This window comes from Equus przewalskii, chromosome 10 (assembly GCF_037783145.1).
Source record: "Equus przewalskii isolate Varuska chromosome 10, EquPr2, whole genome shotgun sequence".
Lineage (NCBI taxonomy): Eukaryota > Metazoa > Chordata > Mammalia > Perissodactyla > Equidae > Equus > Equus przewalskii.
In genome coordinates, this window is record NC_091840.1 from 20,400,367 (window position 1) to 20,415,872 (window position 15,506).

At 42.9% G+C, this 15,506-nt stretch overlaps 1 long non-coding RNA gene across 2 annotated transcripts; it reads left to right on the plus strand.

Annotated features, from left to right (window-relative positions):
- The first annotated feature begins 755 nt into the window (after positions 1–755).
- On the plus strand, positions 756–9,529 carry LOC103550354 (uncharacterized). Of its 2 annotated transcripts, none has more exons than XR_011522993.1 (3): positions 756–1,386; positions 5,019–6,746; positions 8,941–9,340. It is a non-coding gene; the product is annotated as an uncharacterized lncRNA (long non-coding RNA). The 2 variants fall into 2 exon arrangements; XR_011522994.1 differs by having other exon boundaries at positions 758–1,386; positions 5,019–5,219; positions 8,941–9,529.
- Positions 9,530–15,506: the final 5,977 nt, after the last annotated feature.

Consider the following 15,506-nt stretch of genomic DNA (forward strand, 5'->3'; position numbering starts at 1 on the left):
AATCTCTCTGCCAGGGGCATGAGCAGCTTCAACTTTACAAGGTTTCAAATATTTTCTCCTAGATGATTGTACCAATTTACACTCTTACCAGCAGTAGAGTTCTCATTTCCCTACACTCATCCACACTTGAGCTACCAGATCTTATGTCAGTCCTGTGGATGCCCAATGGGATCTCATGGTTGTAATTTCCACTTATGATACAAGTGAAGTTGATTCGATTTTCCTTTGTTACTGACCTTTCCAAATTGTCTGTTCATGTCCTTTGCCCATTTTTCTATTGGGCTGTTTCTTTTAGACATTTTAAGATGTTTTATGAATTTTTTCTTGGTTGTATGGGTTGCAGATATTGTCTCTTGGTCTATCGCTTTATCTTTATGCTTCGCATATGGTGTCTTTTGGCATAGAGAAGATTTAATTTTAACGTAGACAAAGTTATCCATCTTTTCCTTTCTGTTCTGCACGTTTTATACCTTGTTAAAGAGACCTTCCCTTCTCCCAGTATCGTAAAGCTGTCCTTCTATGTTTTCTTCCAAATGCCCCGTAGTACTTTCGCTTGTTCCCTGGAGGACTTTAGTTCATCTGGAACTTATTTGGAGGCCTGCTGTAAGATAGGGATCTACTTTATCTTTTCCATATGGATGGCCAATTGTCTCTGAACCAATTATTGAAGACTCGAAGACTTGGTGCAGTCTCCCCCACCCCCGGAACATTCCAAGCCCCCGCTCCGTAGTGGGCCGGCTTCTGGCCGCTCTTCCGCTCCACTGGGCTGTCTGTCTGTCCCCGCCTCGCCTCGCAGACTTTCTCTGGGAGCCGCTGCAGAGGCGCTGGCGAAAGCACCACCACCAAGAGTCATGCTCAGAAGGAATTTTTTTTGTTTTCTTCTCGCTCTCTCTTTTTTTAAGAGAACTCGGCCGCCTTCCAGCGCTGGCCGCCAGGAATCCTCTGGGCTTCTTTAGAAGGATCTGGCTCGCCCCACGCCCGCCCCCTCGCCGGCCTCGGCTCAGTTTCCCTCCCCTTTATTCCTCCCCGGGGCGGGAGGCCCGTTTCCTTCCGCTACGGCCGGCCCGGCTGGGGCTGTCGGAAGATGCGAGCGTCCCCCAGGAAGACCAGGAGCCTCACTCTTTCAAGGAGGGTCTGGCTGCTCCCTTTGAAGTTTGAGGGTGGGGTCAGAGCTCCTCGCGGCTCCCCTCCCCCGACAGAAGCTCTCCCTAAGAGCTGGCTGTCTTCAGAGGCTTTGCCAGGCCCTCCCCGCTGCTGCCCAGGTGAGGAGGAAGGCTTCAGAGATGAGAGTCAACTTGCCAGGCCTCCTCTCCTTCTGAGTCTGGAACGGCTGTTTACTTCCTTTAAAATAATAAGCTGTAAGCAGTTTATGAACACTTGTAAAACGTAAGTTTAATGTCAACCTTTTCTTATGATTAATAACAGTGTCCTGCTCCTCCTTTTGGTCTCCCAGAAGTGGGAAAACGTCCTTCAAATCCCAGTTTATAGGCAAACAGGTTAGAACGTGTGAATTTGTCTGAGTTGGAGAAGTTGCAATGTAAGTTTTTTCTAAGAAGCGGTCTCTGACAAGCTGGAGGCTCCTGCTAGTCTGTAGAAATGGGTCAGAAACTGAGATCCTCATGTACATGAGCAGAGCTGAACATAAATCCTCCCAGTTGTTGGCAGGCTGTGCTTTCCATTTCTGCTGAGAACTGACCTGTCCCTATTGGTTAAATGGGATGATGCACGAGCGCCTAGCACAGTGCCTGACTCACAGTAAACATCCAACAAATGTTAGCTGCTGTTATTATCACTGGATGCAATCGGAACTGAAGTATAGCTTGGCTGTTGCTACAGATGAAAGATCTTATTCAGGGTAAAAGCAAAATGAGTGATTGCTTTAAATAAGTTTGAAAAAGTTAAAACCTAATTATCTGTGATGATCGTACAGATTCAGTTTCAGATCACTCTTCTGTTGAGGTTGAGCAGAAGGTTCATGGTCCTTCTCATGGGTTTCCCATCCACGGTCTCAGGGTCATTACCCATGGCTTGGTTATTGAGTGTTGCGTTTAATCTGCTTGGCTCCGTGTTCTCTGATCCAGGTTACGATAATGTAGTGGGATGTGGCATTCCTTTGTCTGAGGCCTTGGTCTGCCTCTGATAATAAATGTAGCATTTGTGAACTAACAAGTTTGTTAAATCTCCTGAGCCTTTATTGGACATTCTAGGTCAAATAAGACATTTTTTTGTATGCATGTTCATTTCTCGCCTTTTCTGGATGCCTGAGCTGCAGTATGCCAGGAGCACTGTTGTCTTGGGAGGTAAGGAGGCAGAGGTGTGAGGTGGGGAGATGAGGGTGTGTCTCAGGGCCTGGGAGGAGGAACAGCTTCAGGTCTCGGGACTGGAATCCTATGATCCCAGGGAGTTTAACTTTCAAAATGAAGCCAAGGAGAAATGAAAACAATGAAGGCAGTTATGCTAAATTCATATTTTGGTTATGAAATAGAACAAAACAGGCTGTTTTGTTCTGTATTGTTTTCTCAGGGAATAGGAAAAAGGAAATAAGACTAACATAATCCTATTTGTGGATTATTTACTCATGCTTTCATTCTCTTATGCACCTATAGTATGCAGGGCACACTAATATGGGCTGGGGAAGAAGTAACAGAGCCCAGTACTCATGGTCTTGTGGAGCAAGGTTGGCACAGAGTGAAGAGTTGGGGTCCTAACTTGAGGTTGGGGGCAGGGAGAGGCCAGAGGACTGGGCACGACTTTTGGAGGAGGTGGTGCCTGGCCTGAGTCTTGAATGTCTGGTAGGAACTGGACAGGTGGAGGGGGATACAAATCAGTAAGAAGAAAACACTCAGAAGAGAATGAGTAAAGGGATAAATGGTTCATGATAAATAAAATTATATAAATAGATGCTCAGTCTCACTAGTAATCAGAAAATACAAGTTTAAGGCAAAAAAATTAGATGAGCAAAAATTTAAAGATTGATCATATCTAGTGTTCATGAAGAGTCGGAGAAATGGGTGCTTTTATACACTATTTTCATACACTGTTTGTGGTAGTATAAATGGATACATTCTGGAGGGTAAACTGGCAGTACTCTTGATGTATAAAATGCATATAACCTCTGACCCAGCAATGCTACTTCCAGGAATCGCCTTTGTCCCTGATGATACATATGGTAGGACATGTGCACAAAGATATATGTACAGGAATGTCAGCTGCAGCAGTGTTTGTAATGGGGAGAAAAAACGTAGATGTCCATGTGTCCATCAATAGGGGTGTGGTTAAATAAACTACATATATCCCTATTAAGGAATCAAAGGATCCATTTGTAAGAAATATAAGGTAGAGCTATCATCAGCATGGAAAAGTGGCCAACACATGGTAGGTGACAAAAATAAGTTACAGAACAATACACATGGTCTCATCCCTTATGCCAAAACAAAAATGAAAGTTTGTTTTTTTTTGCTGAAGAAGATTTGTCCTGAGCTAACATCCGTGCCAATCTTCCTGTGTTTTTTAGTATGTGGGCTGCCAGCACAGCATGGCCGCTAACAGAGTGGTGTAGGTCCACACCCGGGAACTGAACCCAGGCCACCAAAGTGGAGTGCGCTGAACTTAACCACTAGACCACTGGGGCTGGCCCAAAATGAAAGTAATTTTGAGTGCATGTGAAGGGAAAAAAAGTGTGTGTATGTGTGTGTGTTGAGGGGGTTATGGTGTGGAAGAAGCAGCATGTGTACAGGCTGGATGTGGGAGATGGCATGTTGAGTTTAGGGTGAAAGAGGAAAGTTTCAAGCAGTGAACTGGAGAAGTCAGCAGGAACCAGACCTGGATGTGCCTTGCAGAATAGGAAGCCGCTGAAAGATCCCGAATGGGGCTGGGACAGAATCTGATCTGCGTTTTAGAAGGATCCCTCTGGCATCAGTGAGAGAGGCATGCTGGACTGGAGCAAGAGGCAAGGTTACTAGCCAGGCCTGAAATGAGGAGGACCCTGCTCAAGGATGGAAAGGAGGGGACAGATTCTAGAGACACTGAGTGGAGAGAGTCATGCAGGCATTCAAGAGCACTGAACATGTAATGGGAGTGAGGGAGACGGAGGAGTCTGAGCTGACAGATTGCAATCTTGCAACAAAGGTAGGGCCATTTACTGAGACACAGGAAGTTCAGGAGGAGCCCGTATGCACAGATGGAGTTGGAGAGGCCTGAGGAATATCCAGATGGAAGTAGGGGTCCAGCAGGCAAGAGAGAATATAACAGGCTAGAGCCAAGGGGCAAGGGCTATGTGGAGAGCCAACCACACTCAAGTGGCAGTTAAAGCCATCAGCATGAATAGGGTCACTCAGGGAGAATTCGTGGTGTGGGATGGTCCTAGATTGGAAGAGGACTGGAATAGAACCTGATAGAATACAATACTTAAGGGGTAAGAAGGAAGATTGTATTGCGAAGAAACATAAAGGAGCCAGCAAAAAAGCAGAAGAAAAACTAGTATGTCTGAGTGAGGTTTGATTGGCCACCCTCTTCGCTCCTGGCAGAGCCCTGATTTTGTTCTGCATTCCACCCTTCTTCCAAGTGGTCCAGTAGTAAATCCTAATTAATCCAAGCCAATTATGGGTATCATAATTTCCTTGCCAGAGACTGATTTAGGAGAGGATATAGATTCAATTCGGGTCAATGAGATGAGTGGAAAGACTTCTGTGGGTTTCTGGGGAAGGTCTCCTCACTGGTTAAAAATAGACATATAGGAAGAGACACATTCTCCTCTTCAGCTGCACGTTGTCACGTTTGGATATGGCACCTGGAACTGCTATAGTTGTCTTTTAATTGTGCACAGAGCATCTTGAGGATGAGCCATCCTGTTGAGGCTAGTAGAGCAGAAAGATGGAAGGCACCTGGGTCCCTGATGACAATCCTGAGCCATCAAATTAATCATCCCTGGAGCTGCCCTTATCTGGACCTCTTAAATGTGGGATATATTTTTCCTGATGGTTTAAACTATTTAATTTGGATTCTTTTTTTACTTGCAGCTGAAGGCATAGCCATAGAGGAGGATCCTGCAGAAGCCTAGGAAGGAGAATGTTCCATGGAGGAAATGATTTGGCATCTGAGGCTGCAGGGAGATGGAGTAAGATGGAGATGGAAAAGGCTCCTTCGAATCTGGGGGCCCATTGGTGACTTTGGTGAGGATAGTGACCTGGACCATGAGAATAAAAACCAGATTGCAAAAGGTTACTTACCTTATAATAGTTTGTATTAATGGACATTTGAGGAATCATAAAATTGAGACACGAATGGAAGATAAGGAGGTGGGCAGGGAATAGAGACTTTAAAAAACAGGGGTTTCAATCTGGGGTTCACAGATCCCCTGCAAGGGATCTATGGATAGAATTCAGGGGATCCATGAACTTGGGTGGGAAAAAAAATTTTGATTTTTCACTCACTTCTAACTAAAATTTAGCCTTTCCTTCAATTGTGACTATAGGCATCACACTTCAGTAGCATTAGCAGTGCCCATGACCTTATCATCTGTAAAAATCACAGCTATTTTTATGTCACACTACAGTTGCTGCAGATGTCGTAAAATATTTTTTATAATCATCACTACTTAAAAATGTGGGAGTCATCAGACCCACTTCAAGATCTTATTTAATGCAGTAATAAGGACACACAAAAATAAAGATGCACATGTATTACTAAGTCACAAATTTTAAAAATATTTTGTAACAACTGTATTTCAATATAATTGGTTTCACGGTCATCCTCTGTATATTGTTATATGCATTCAAAAACATTATCCACCAGACTGCCAAAGGCAACGTGGTGTGAAAAAGTTTAAGAATTCTGGCTGTAAAGGAAAAGAGAGAAAGGAAGACATACAGCAAATGGGAACGTAGTGTCTGGGAACACTGCTTTTTAGAACAGAGGAGAGGCTTCCGTGTTGACATAGGGAGGGGACAGAGGGGATTTTGAGAACCCAGTCCCCGAGGAGGCTGCAGCTTTTGAGATGCAGCGCTCAGGTGGAGGGATTAACTACAGGAAGGAAACTTTTCCCACAATAAATGAGAGGAAAGGATGAGTGTAGATAAAAATAAGTGTTTTAGTGGGGTGGGAGTCGGGGGCAGGAAGTTGACTGGGCTTCTGACTGATGGCTTCTATTTTCACTGTCAAGTAGGAGTGAAGCTATCTGCTGAGAGTGAGAATGAGAGGGGAGGTGATAAAGGTAGGGAACAGAAGAGAGGCTGATAAGGCCAAGTAGGACTACCAGCCCAGTGGGTGGAGAGGGGTGGGGCAGTTAGAGAAGTCAAGTTGTCATGGCAACAGTCTGAGTGGGTGTGCTCTGTCTCCAGCAGTGTTGGGCTGCCGGGATATGGGAGTCAGAGGGCAGAAAGTCAGCTAGATCCAGGGCTGGGGTTCTACCCGGAGGACAGGTGAAGATCAGGGAATAAAGGAGGGATGGATCAGATTGTCCAGGCTGAGTGAAGAAGAATGTGGAGCTAGGAAGTGGCTGATAGTTTGGAGTGAAATCGACATTAGGAAGAAGAATAGGAGAAAGGGAATCAGGAAGTGGTGGTACAGGAGTGCACCAGTCAAGTTTAAGGTTAAGGATTAGTTCGTGGGATGGCCAGTGCTGAGGTCTGACCATAGGGTGGGTGACAAGTAGAGAAATAGTACACGGCATTGGAGGTGAAGAGATCAAGGAACAGCCAGTCCAGTCAGCACCATCCATATGGATGCAAAAGCCACCCCGGATGAAGGTAAGGCTTAGAGTGGAGAGGAAAGTGTGGAGAATGAGGAAGAGTGATTGGAAGCAGGTAGATCATTGGAACAAGTAGTAGAAGAGTGTGGCGGTGGGTAACATGTGCCTCAAAGGAGGAGGAGGGCCTTTTCAAGAAGGTAGAATAGTAATTGTTTAAAAGTAGCAATAAGGAGATAAAAGAATGCCTACCCACCACGAAGTGGAGAATGGGGACTCATGCTCCAGCTGTGTAGCCAGGGCTTCAAAAAATAACTAGCCCTGGGGCCGGCTCCGTGGCCGAGTGGTTAAGTTCGCGAGCTCCACTTCGGTGGCCCAGGGTTTTGCTGGTTCGGATCCTGGGCGCCGACATGGCACTGCTCATTAGGCCATGTTGAGGCAGCGTCCCACAGGCCACAACTGGAAGGACCCACAACTAAAATATACAGCTATGTACTGGGGGGATTTGGGGAGAAAAAAGCAGGGAAAAAAAAAAAGATTGGCAACAGTTGTTAGTTCAGGTGCCAATCTTTAAAAGAAAAAAAAAATAACTAGCCCTTATTAAAGAGGCCAGAGAGAATCATACAATTTTGGACCAGACATGATCTAGCACAGCAGTTTCCAATCCCAGAAGATAGTCCCCTCCCCAGAACCCACCCCAACCAGGAGGCATTTGCAAACCGGCAGAAGCCCATTTGGTTTTATCACAATGATGGGGTGGAAGATGCAGGCATTTGGTACCTAGAGATCAGAGATGCTAAATAGTCTGCGGTGTACAGGATACTCCCACACAGTGATTAATTGTCCTGCCCCAGATGCCGGTAGCGCATCTCGTACACTTTATGCATGAGGAGACTCGGGTTCAGGGAGCTGAGATATGTACTGAGGTTTTGGAGCTTCTGTAGTCTTGCTATTACAGTAAGACCTGTGTCTATATCTGAGGTCACTGTGGTAGACAATGTTGGTTGGTGAGTCCAACCCCCTCTCCCTAGTCACCTCCCAACGATTGGCCTGTGGTTGCTTCAGTTCTGGCCAGTGGGATATAAGCCGAAGTCATGGAGTGAGACTCCTGGGAAAACTTTTTCAAAAGGGCAAATGCAGCTGGATGTGCCTGTCCCTTTTGCTCTGCTCCCTTCCTTCTACTTGGAGCTTGATTCAGCAGCCGTTTCGTGCCTATGAGCGCAAAAGCTGCACATTAGTGATGGTGGAACACAAAGATGGAAAGGTCAGGTGTCGTCCTTGATGGCTTCCTAATAGGTGCCTCAACCCTGGACTACCCACGTCTGGATTTACCGAGTGAGAAAACCGGATACTGTTTGTTTAAACTACTGTTAATTGGATGGTCTGTTAATTGCAGCTAAATACATTTCTACCTGATAGAGTCACAGGGCCAGTTAGTAACAGAGCTGGGGCTAAATCCAGGTTTTCTCTCTCACAATCTAGTATTCTTTCCTTGACAGCAGTGGTTCTCAAAGTGTGTTCCCAGACAAGCAGCATCAGCCTCCCCCAGGAACTTGTTAGAAATGCAGAATTTGGTACCCTGCCTCAGACCTTCTAACTCAAAACCCTGGCGGGTGCCTGGGAAAAAAACAACAATCTGATTTAACAGCCCTCCAGGTAATGCTCATGCACCTAAGTTTGAGAGCCACTGCTTTCTAGCTATGCTCTTCATGTATGGTCCTAGACCAGCAACATCAGCATCTCCTGGACGCTTGTTAAAAATAGACCTTCTCAGGTCCCACCCCAGATATGCTGAATCAGAATCTGCAATTTCAGGAGATCCCTGGGCTATTTGTATGTGAGTAAAGTTTAAGGAGCACTGCTCTACACTATGCTGAATTGAGTCTTTTTATTTCTCTTATTGAAGTAAGAGCACTGAAAGGATAGACACATAACTAACCAGGCTGAAATTACACACTCGGGATTCAGTTATACACTTCACATAAAATCTAAACATTTTAAAATTTAGAAAGATATAATCCACAATTGAACTTGCAAGCTTTTGATTTTGGACATTTAAAAACTTATAAAAAGCAGCAAGGATTGTATAATTGCCTCCTGTGTACTTCACAACTGATTTTAAATGAAAAATTTATCCCAAGCATAAATTTGAGACCATTCTTTAAGTCACTTGAATGCTAAGGTAAATTTGTGTATGCCACCCGTGCCTCTATAAAAGAAATCACACAATATTTTTAAAAATAAATATGTTTTAGGTGCAGCCACTATGGAAAGCAGTTTGGAGTATCCTCTGAAAATTAAGGATAGATTTACCATATGATCCAGCTATTCCACTTCTGGGTATTTATCCAAAGAACTTGAAAACACAAAGACATAAAGATACTTGCACCCCTATGTTCATTGTGGCATTATACACAATAGCCAAGACTTGGAAGCAACCTAGGTGCCCATCAAGGGACGAATGGATAAAGAAGATGTGGTATTTATACACGATGGACTACTACTCAGCCATAAGAAATGATGAAATCCAGCCATTTGTGACAACATGGATGGACCTTGAGGGTATTATGCTGAGTGAAATAAGTCAGAAGGAGAAAGTCAAATACCATATGATCTCACTCATAAGTAGAAGATAAAAACGACAAAAAAAAAAAACAGCAAACACATAGCATTGGAGATTGGACTGGTGGTTACCATTGGGGAAGGGGGGGGAGGGCAAAAGGGGTGATTAGGGTCACATGTGAGGGGATGCACTATAATTAGTGTTCGGGTGGTGAACATGATGTAATGTATCCAGAATTTGAAATATGATGTACATCCGAAAAAAATAAAAATTTTAAAAAATGTGTTTTAATATCTTCATACCCATTGGAGGAAGGATGGGGCAAATTTTAAATTTTTTATTTTATATGTTTTTTGCATTCTTTTTTGTTTTTATGAGGAAGATTTGCCCTGAGCTGACATCCATTGCCAATCTTCTTCTTTTTAATTTTTTCTTGAGGAAGATTAGCCCTGAGCTAACATCCACATCTTCCTCTATTTTGTAAGAGGGATACTCCATGGCATGGCTGATGAGTGGAGTGGGTCCATGCCTGGATTGGAACCCCCAAACCCAGGCTGCCAAAGCAGAGTGTGTGGAACTTCAACCACTTGGCCACGACGCCAGCCCCCTTTGCACCGTTTTTTATACTGCTTATTGGAAATATGTATTTCCTGATGGCATTTTCGTGTCCTTGTTCATGTCCATGTTATCCCTAATTGCCATGTCCATTCTCCTATTTGCTAACAGCTACAGTTTCAGCCATAATATATATGACTTTAGCTCTCATTTCAGTCTGCCTCAGAAAGACGTTTTGCTAGGAGAGCTTGCCTTAAAATGTATTTAACTTTTAAAAAAATATGTATATATGTTTTTTTTAGATTGGCACCTGAGCTAACATCTGTTGCCACTCCATTTTTTTTCTTCTTCTTCTTCTCCCCAAAGCCTCCTAGTACATAGTTGTACATTCTAGTTGTAGGTCCTTCTGGCTGGGCTATGTGGGACGCCGCCTCAGCATGGCCTGATGAGCAGTGTCCTGTCCACACCTAGGATCTGAACCGGTGAAACTCCAGGCTGCCAAAGCAGAGTGCACGAACTTAACCACTCAGCCATGGGGCCAGCCCCTCTATTTAACTTTTTTATCTTGTACTTTAAATGTGCTTTCCATAAAAGTAGCTTTTAGAATGATAGGAATGTTCCTATCATTTTCATTATCTGTTATAGTTCTTTTTGTAGAACGGAGGTTCTTTCTATTTGCCTTGTTGTCACTGTCCATGTTGCCGATGCGAAGGATGTTGACTTATTGGAGGTACAGTGACAGCACGCTAGAGCTGGATGGGACGTGGAGATCATTTATTAATTAGGCCTTCCCAACCTTTCCCCGCAGTGTTCACATAGAAAATGATGACGTTGTACAGCCGCCCAAGAACAGGGAAGGGAAGAGGCAGTTCACGCAGGAGGGGCTGCCTGGAGGCTCCTCTCGCAGACCAGCACACCTATAGCCCGTGTTAGGCGCCCTAGTCTATTTCAACTTTTCATGAAGGAAGAAACTGAGGCTCATTTCTTTTATAAGGCTCATATTCTTAAATAAGGCTCATATTCTCATATATGCATGATTTTAAAATAATAGTATTATTGTGCGTGGTCTGTATTTTCCTTCATTTTATTGTGAAAGTCATATTTTTTTCCTCCTTTTTACAGTAAACATGATTTCTGTTTAACTCATGATCTATTTGTGTTGATGCTTTCATCAGAGTTCCTTTTTAAGATCCTATTGTGCTAGCCATTTGTGTTTCTGTGCCTTTACAGATTTATTTATTTATTTATTTATTTTGGTGAGGAAGATTGGCCCTGAGCTAACATCTGTGGCAATCTTCCTCTATTTTGAATGCAGGGTGCGGCCACAGCATGGCCTGATGAGCAGTGCATAGGTCTGTGCCTGGGATCTGAACCCATCAACCACAGGCTGCCAAAGCAGAGCGTGTGAACTTAACCACTAGACAGTGGGTTGGCCCCTTCACAGATTTTTTTTCAGATGAAATTTTAAAATGTTTCGAATATGGTAATAAGATATTATATTTCCTACTGCTGCTTTAAATGTTATATTTAGTAAGTCGATCTCTTTAAGTATTTGGGATTAAGTTCTTATTCCTTTATTTCGAGAGCTTCCATTATTTTTATTTGTGTGTCGAAATTTTTGGTCCATTTTGACTCTATTGATGTTTCTTATGCTATCAATACATGTCTCCAGCTGTGCCAGGCTAGTGTATTTGGCTAATCAAAACTATTTAGGAGATTATTAAAAATTAACCTTTGACATGGTTTTAGTTTCCTTCTCTCTGTCATTTGGTTTGTTAAATCAACACCACAAAATTCTAAGAATAGTTGTTTAGCAGTCTAATTGAAAATTGGAAGCTCCTGCCCTATATTCACCTTATAGCAGTTTTTATTAATGGTTTTTGTTTGTTTGTTTGTTTTGGAGCTCTTGTTTTCTTAGTCCTGGTCTGCCTGCCCCTCTGGCTTCTTACCTCTCCAGTTGAAGACTTTAGCTGTTGACTCCAGGGCCCTGCAGGTCTCAGACAGTCCCTTTGTGCAGGCTCTCGGGGCGGGTCTGTGACTGTTTTGAGGATTCCCGAGCGAGAACTGTCAGAGTTGCTGCCCTTGCTTGCTTCAACCCCATCTGTAAATTAGCGAGAGAAGCAAGTCAGCAAGTGCGTTTTCTGGATGGACCAAGACCAAACAGGTTGAAACAGTGCTCCCTGGTTGAATCACCCTGAAATCAAATAAGGAGTCGATGAACCAGGGAACCCTGGAAACAACCTATGTCCACCTCCCCTGCTGTCGTTCCTCCTGGCTCAGGAGTGGTACCTGGCTTAAGGTGTTTTTCTGTTAATCACATGTAGAAGCAAAGTCATTCTCAAACTGTTCTCACGTGTTGGAATCAAAGTAGTTTTCATCTTATCTTCCCTAATCTGAGTTGACATCTGTGTGACGTGGTTCCTCCTCCTTGGCATATTTCGGAAGTGTCTGAGGGTAAAGAAAAAAGGATTTTATACTCTGGTAGCCTTTGCTTTGTTGATGTAGAGATGTCTTTTTCTGGAAGAAATAAAATTGTCTTTATTTACAGGAGACACAAGACATGATTGTACGTAGAAAATCCTAAGGAATGCTTTTAAAAAGCTGCTAGAACTAAGATATGAGTTTAGAAAGTTTACAGGATACAAGGTCCTTATACACAAGTCAATTGCATTTTTTTAACTAAAATTTTTTTAAATTACTTGCTTTAAAAAGTAGTAAGGGGCCGGCCCGGTGGTGCAGCGGTTAAGTGCACACGTTCTGCTTCCATGGCCTGGGGTTCACCCGTTCGGATCCCAGGCGCAGACATGGCACTGCTTGACAAGTCATGCTGTGGCAGGCGTCCCACATATAAAGTAGAGGAAGATGGGCACGGATGTTAGCTCAGGGCCAGTCTTCCTCAGCAAAAAGAGGAGGATTGGCAGCAGATGTTAGCTCAGGGCTAACCTTCAAAAAAAAAAAAAAAGTAGTAAAATATAAATAACATAAAATTTACCATTTTAACCATTTTTATGTATATAGTTCAGTGGCATTAAGTACATTCACATTGTTGTGCAACCATCAGGATGTCTTCTTAACAAAATTTTTGATCACTAAATATATATATATATATAAAGGTATATATATCTATATATAAAGATGTATGTAGATATATATCTATATATATCTGATGAAAAATTGAAAATGGAATGGGGAAGGCTTGTATTTTTCTTCATTTCAACCTCAAGATAGAACAAAATCTAAGCACTGAATTATACGTACAACTGACTTACCAGCCAGTCTGGATGTGGCAGTATCAGATCCCTCACACTACCTTGGGAAGACAGGAGAAAACTAATAAATATTTTAATGGGAGAGAACATACTTTATTCTATGTAAAATCACCTCTACCAAGTTTTAAACATTATAACATCAAACATATTTATTGTAGTAAATATAGAAAATAGAGGTAAGAAGGAGGAGAAAATAGCAACCTGAAAGGATTGATGTTGACCTTTTAGGAATTCATAACTCAGTTCTTTCAGTACTGGATGGTTTAAATTGTATGAGCTGGTGCTTGAGTTAACTGTAAGTCACAATGAGCAGATTTGAGTTCAATAGCATCTCAGGGTAAATATTGAGTTCCTGGCAATAACAGATCAATAGGTTTTATTTCTGGTTTGGTTTGAAAGAAAACTTTATCATGGATTCACTTTATGTGTGTCTGGGTTTGTTTTTTTCCCTTCTAAATGATGTGTCTGTTTCATCAGCTGGTTAAGTGTGTGTATGGCACAAGTATACAGAATGTGTTTTCTGACCTTTGAATTGAAAGAGACTTGATTTTACCAGATGTTACTTACACTCCTAGGTGATCATTAAAATTAGATAATGTAAAAATCTGATAATGAGAATCTGGCTTCTATTCAGTTTGAAAGAGAGATATTGGTGCCAAATGGTAAACTGCCAATGGTAAACTCCTTATCTGCGCTAGTGGAGGGCTGGCATTGCACACATTTCCCTGAAGCGAAATATCCTAATGGCTTGTGTCCTTTTGGAATGCGCCACGATCTTAGAATAACAGGCTCTTTATCTAGAAGTCCAACCCTCTTGTTTTTACAGACTCCTGTGCCCCTAATCAGACACAGGTGTTCCCCTCCCAGTTTTCCTCTCCTACCTTGTCCAACCTCCATTCTTGCCCTAATCACGCAGTACCTCGATGAGTTATTTACTTTAACACACAAACAATAGAGTGAGAAATTCTTCAGCTGGACTATATCCCGCTCATCTTCGTTGTCTTCAGCACTTAGCATAGTGCCTGGAACTTACTAGCTTCTCAATAAATATTTTTTGAGTGAATGAATGAGGAAACTGAGGCCCAGGGACAGGAAATGTCCTGTCCAACATCACAAATCTAGTTAGTAACAACGTTGTGAGAGGTAGGCTGTGATAACATTTTAATTACATTGCATTGCTTGAAAGCACATAGTAAGAGACCAGAATTGGACTGGATCTTGGAATTAAACTCTGGTGACAGATTATTCACAGAATTAGAAATTCCCATGATAATCTACAACATCAAGAGTTGACTCTGAGGTCTATCTTGAGAGGTATTTTTTTGGTACCTTAGAATGTTATTTTTCTTGCTAATGCTCTACTGGTTGGAATGATGGGTACATGTTTGTGGGGAGAGGAAGCCACCTTGGTTGTCTTTCCCACGATTGGGAAAGACTAGAATGGGAGAAGGCCCTAATCTATGGAAGAGCAGGGACCTGGTATTTTTTCATACCATCCCTGTGGCCAGTACGCTCTGTGATTCCTTTCCATCTTTGAGGCCCAGGCTGATGGATACTGAGAACAGTACCATTTCCAGAACTGGAATCTAAGTGGGCAAGAGAAAAGTTTTCGGCAGTAGTTCTTTCTAGGTTCAGGAATCCTAAGCAAGAATGGGACACAGAGGGAGTGGGAATTCTCAGGGAAGACTAAGGTTAGAGAGAGGAAGATGGGTCATTTTCAAGTCTTTGGGCAAGATTTGGGACTGTTTGGCCCAGTGTTTTCCTCATTGACCAAACTGTCGTTGGGTGATTCCCTGAGTCTCTCTCTTTCTCCTCACTACCTCCTTCCGGCCATCTCTTGACCACGGCTGTGCTCCTTGAGCAACATGAGCCTCTGCAAAGTTGTTTTAGAGGAACACATTCAGGTGGCAGCTTTGTTCTGCACCGTGGGTGACCTTCCAGCTATGCCAGTTCTGATCACCCCCTTTTTCCAACTTACTTTGCAGGTCTGGGCTGGGAACTGCCATACCTTCCATTGATTTTCTGTTTTGCTGCAGCTGTCTACAGATCCAGTTCATGATTCATGACTATTATTTGATCTCGTAGGAAGTAAAATACGTGTAGTCACTGGTTTGTCTCCATTCAGGTGCTTGTATAATGTATCCACTGGGAAGTTTTCCAAAGGATCAAATATCGGAAATTCAGCTACAACAAGCCATTTGGTTCCTGATACCGTAAGCTATTCTGTGTAAGAATCTTGGGATATCTTTTCTTCTGTCATGCATAAAAGGAATTGAAAAAAACTCATTTCTAGTTGCAGAAATTTACATCTCTTCCCCACTTTTTCCTCCTCTTTGAAAGTAATCTAGGATTAAAGTCACTACACTTCTGGTCTGGAGGCCAATGTGGTGAACACAGGAATTTATCCTGGGGTACACTATTATTTCATCGTGTG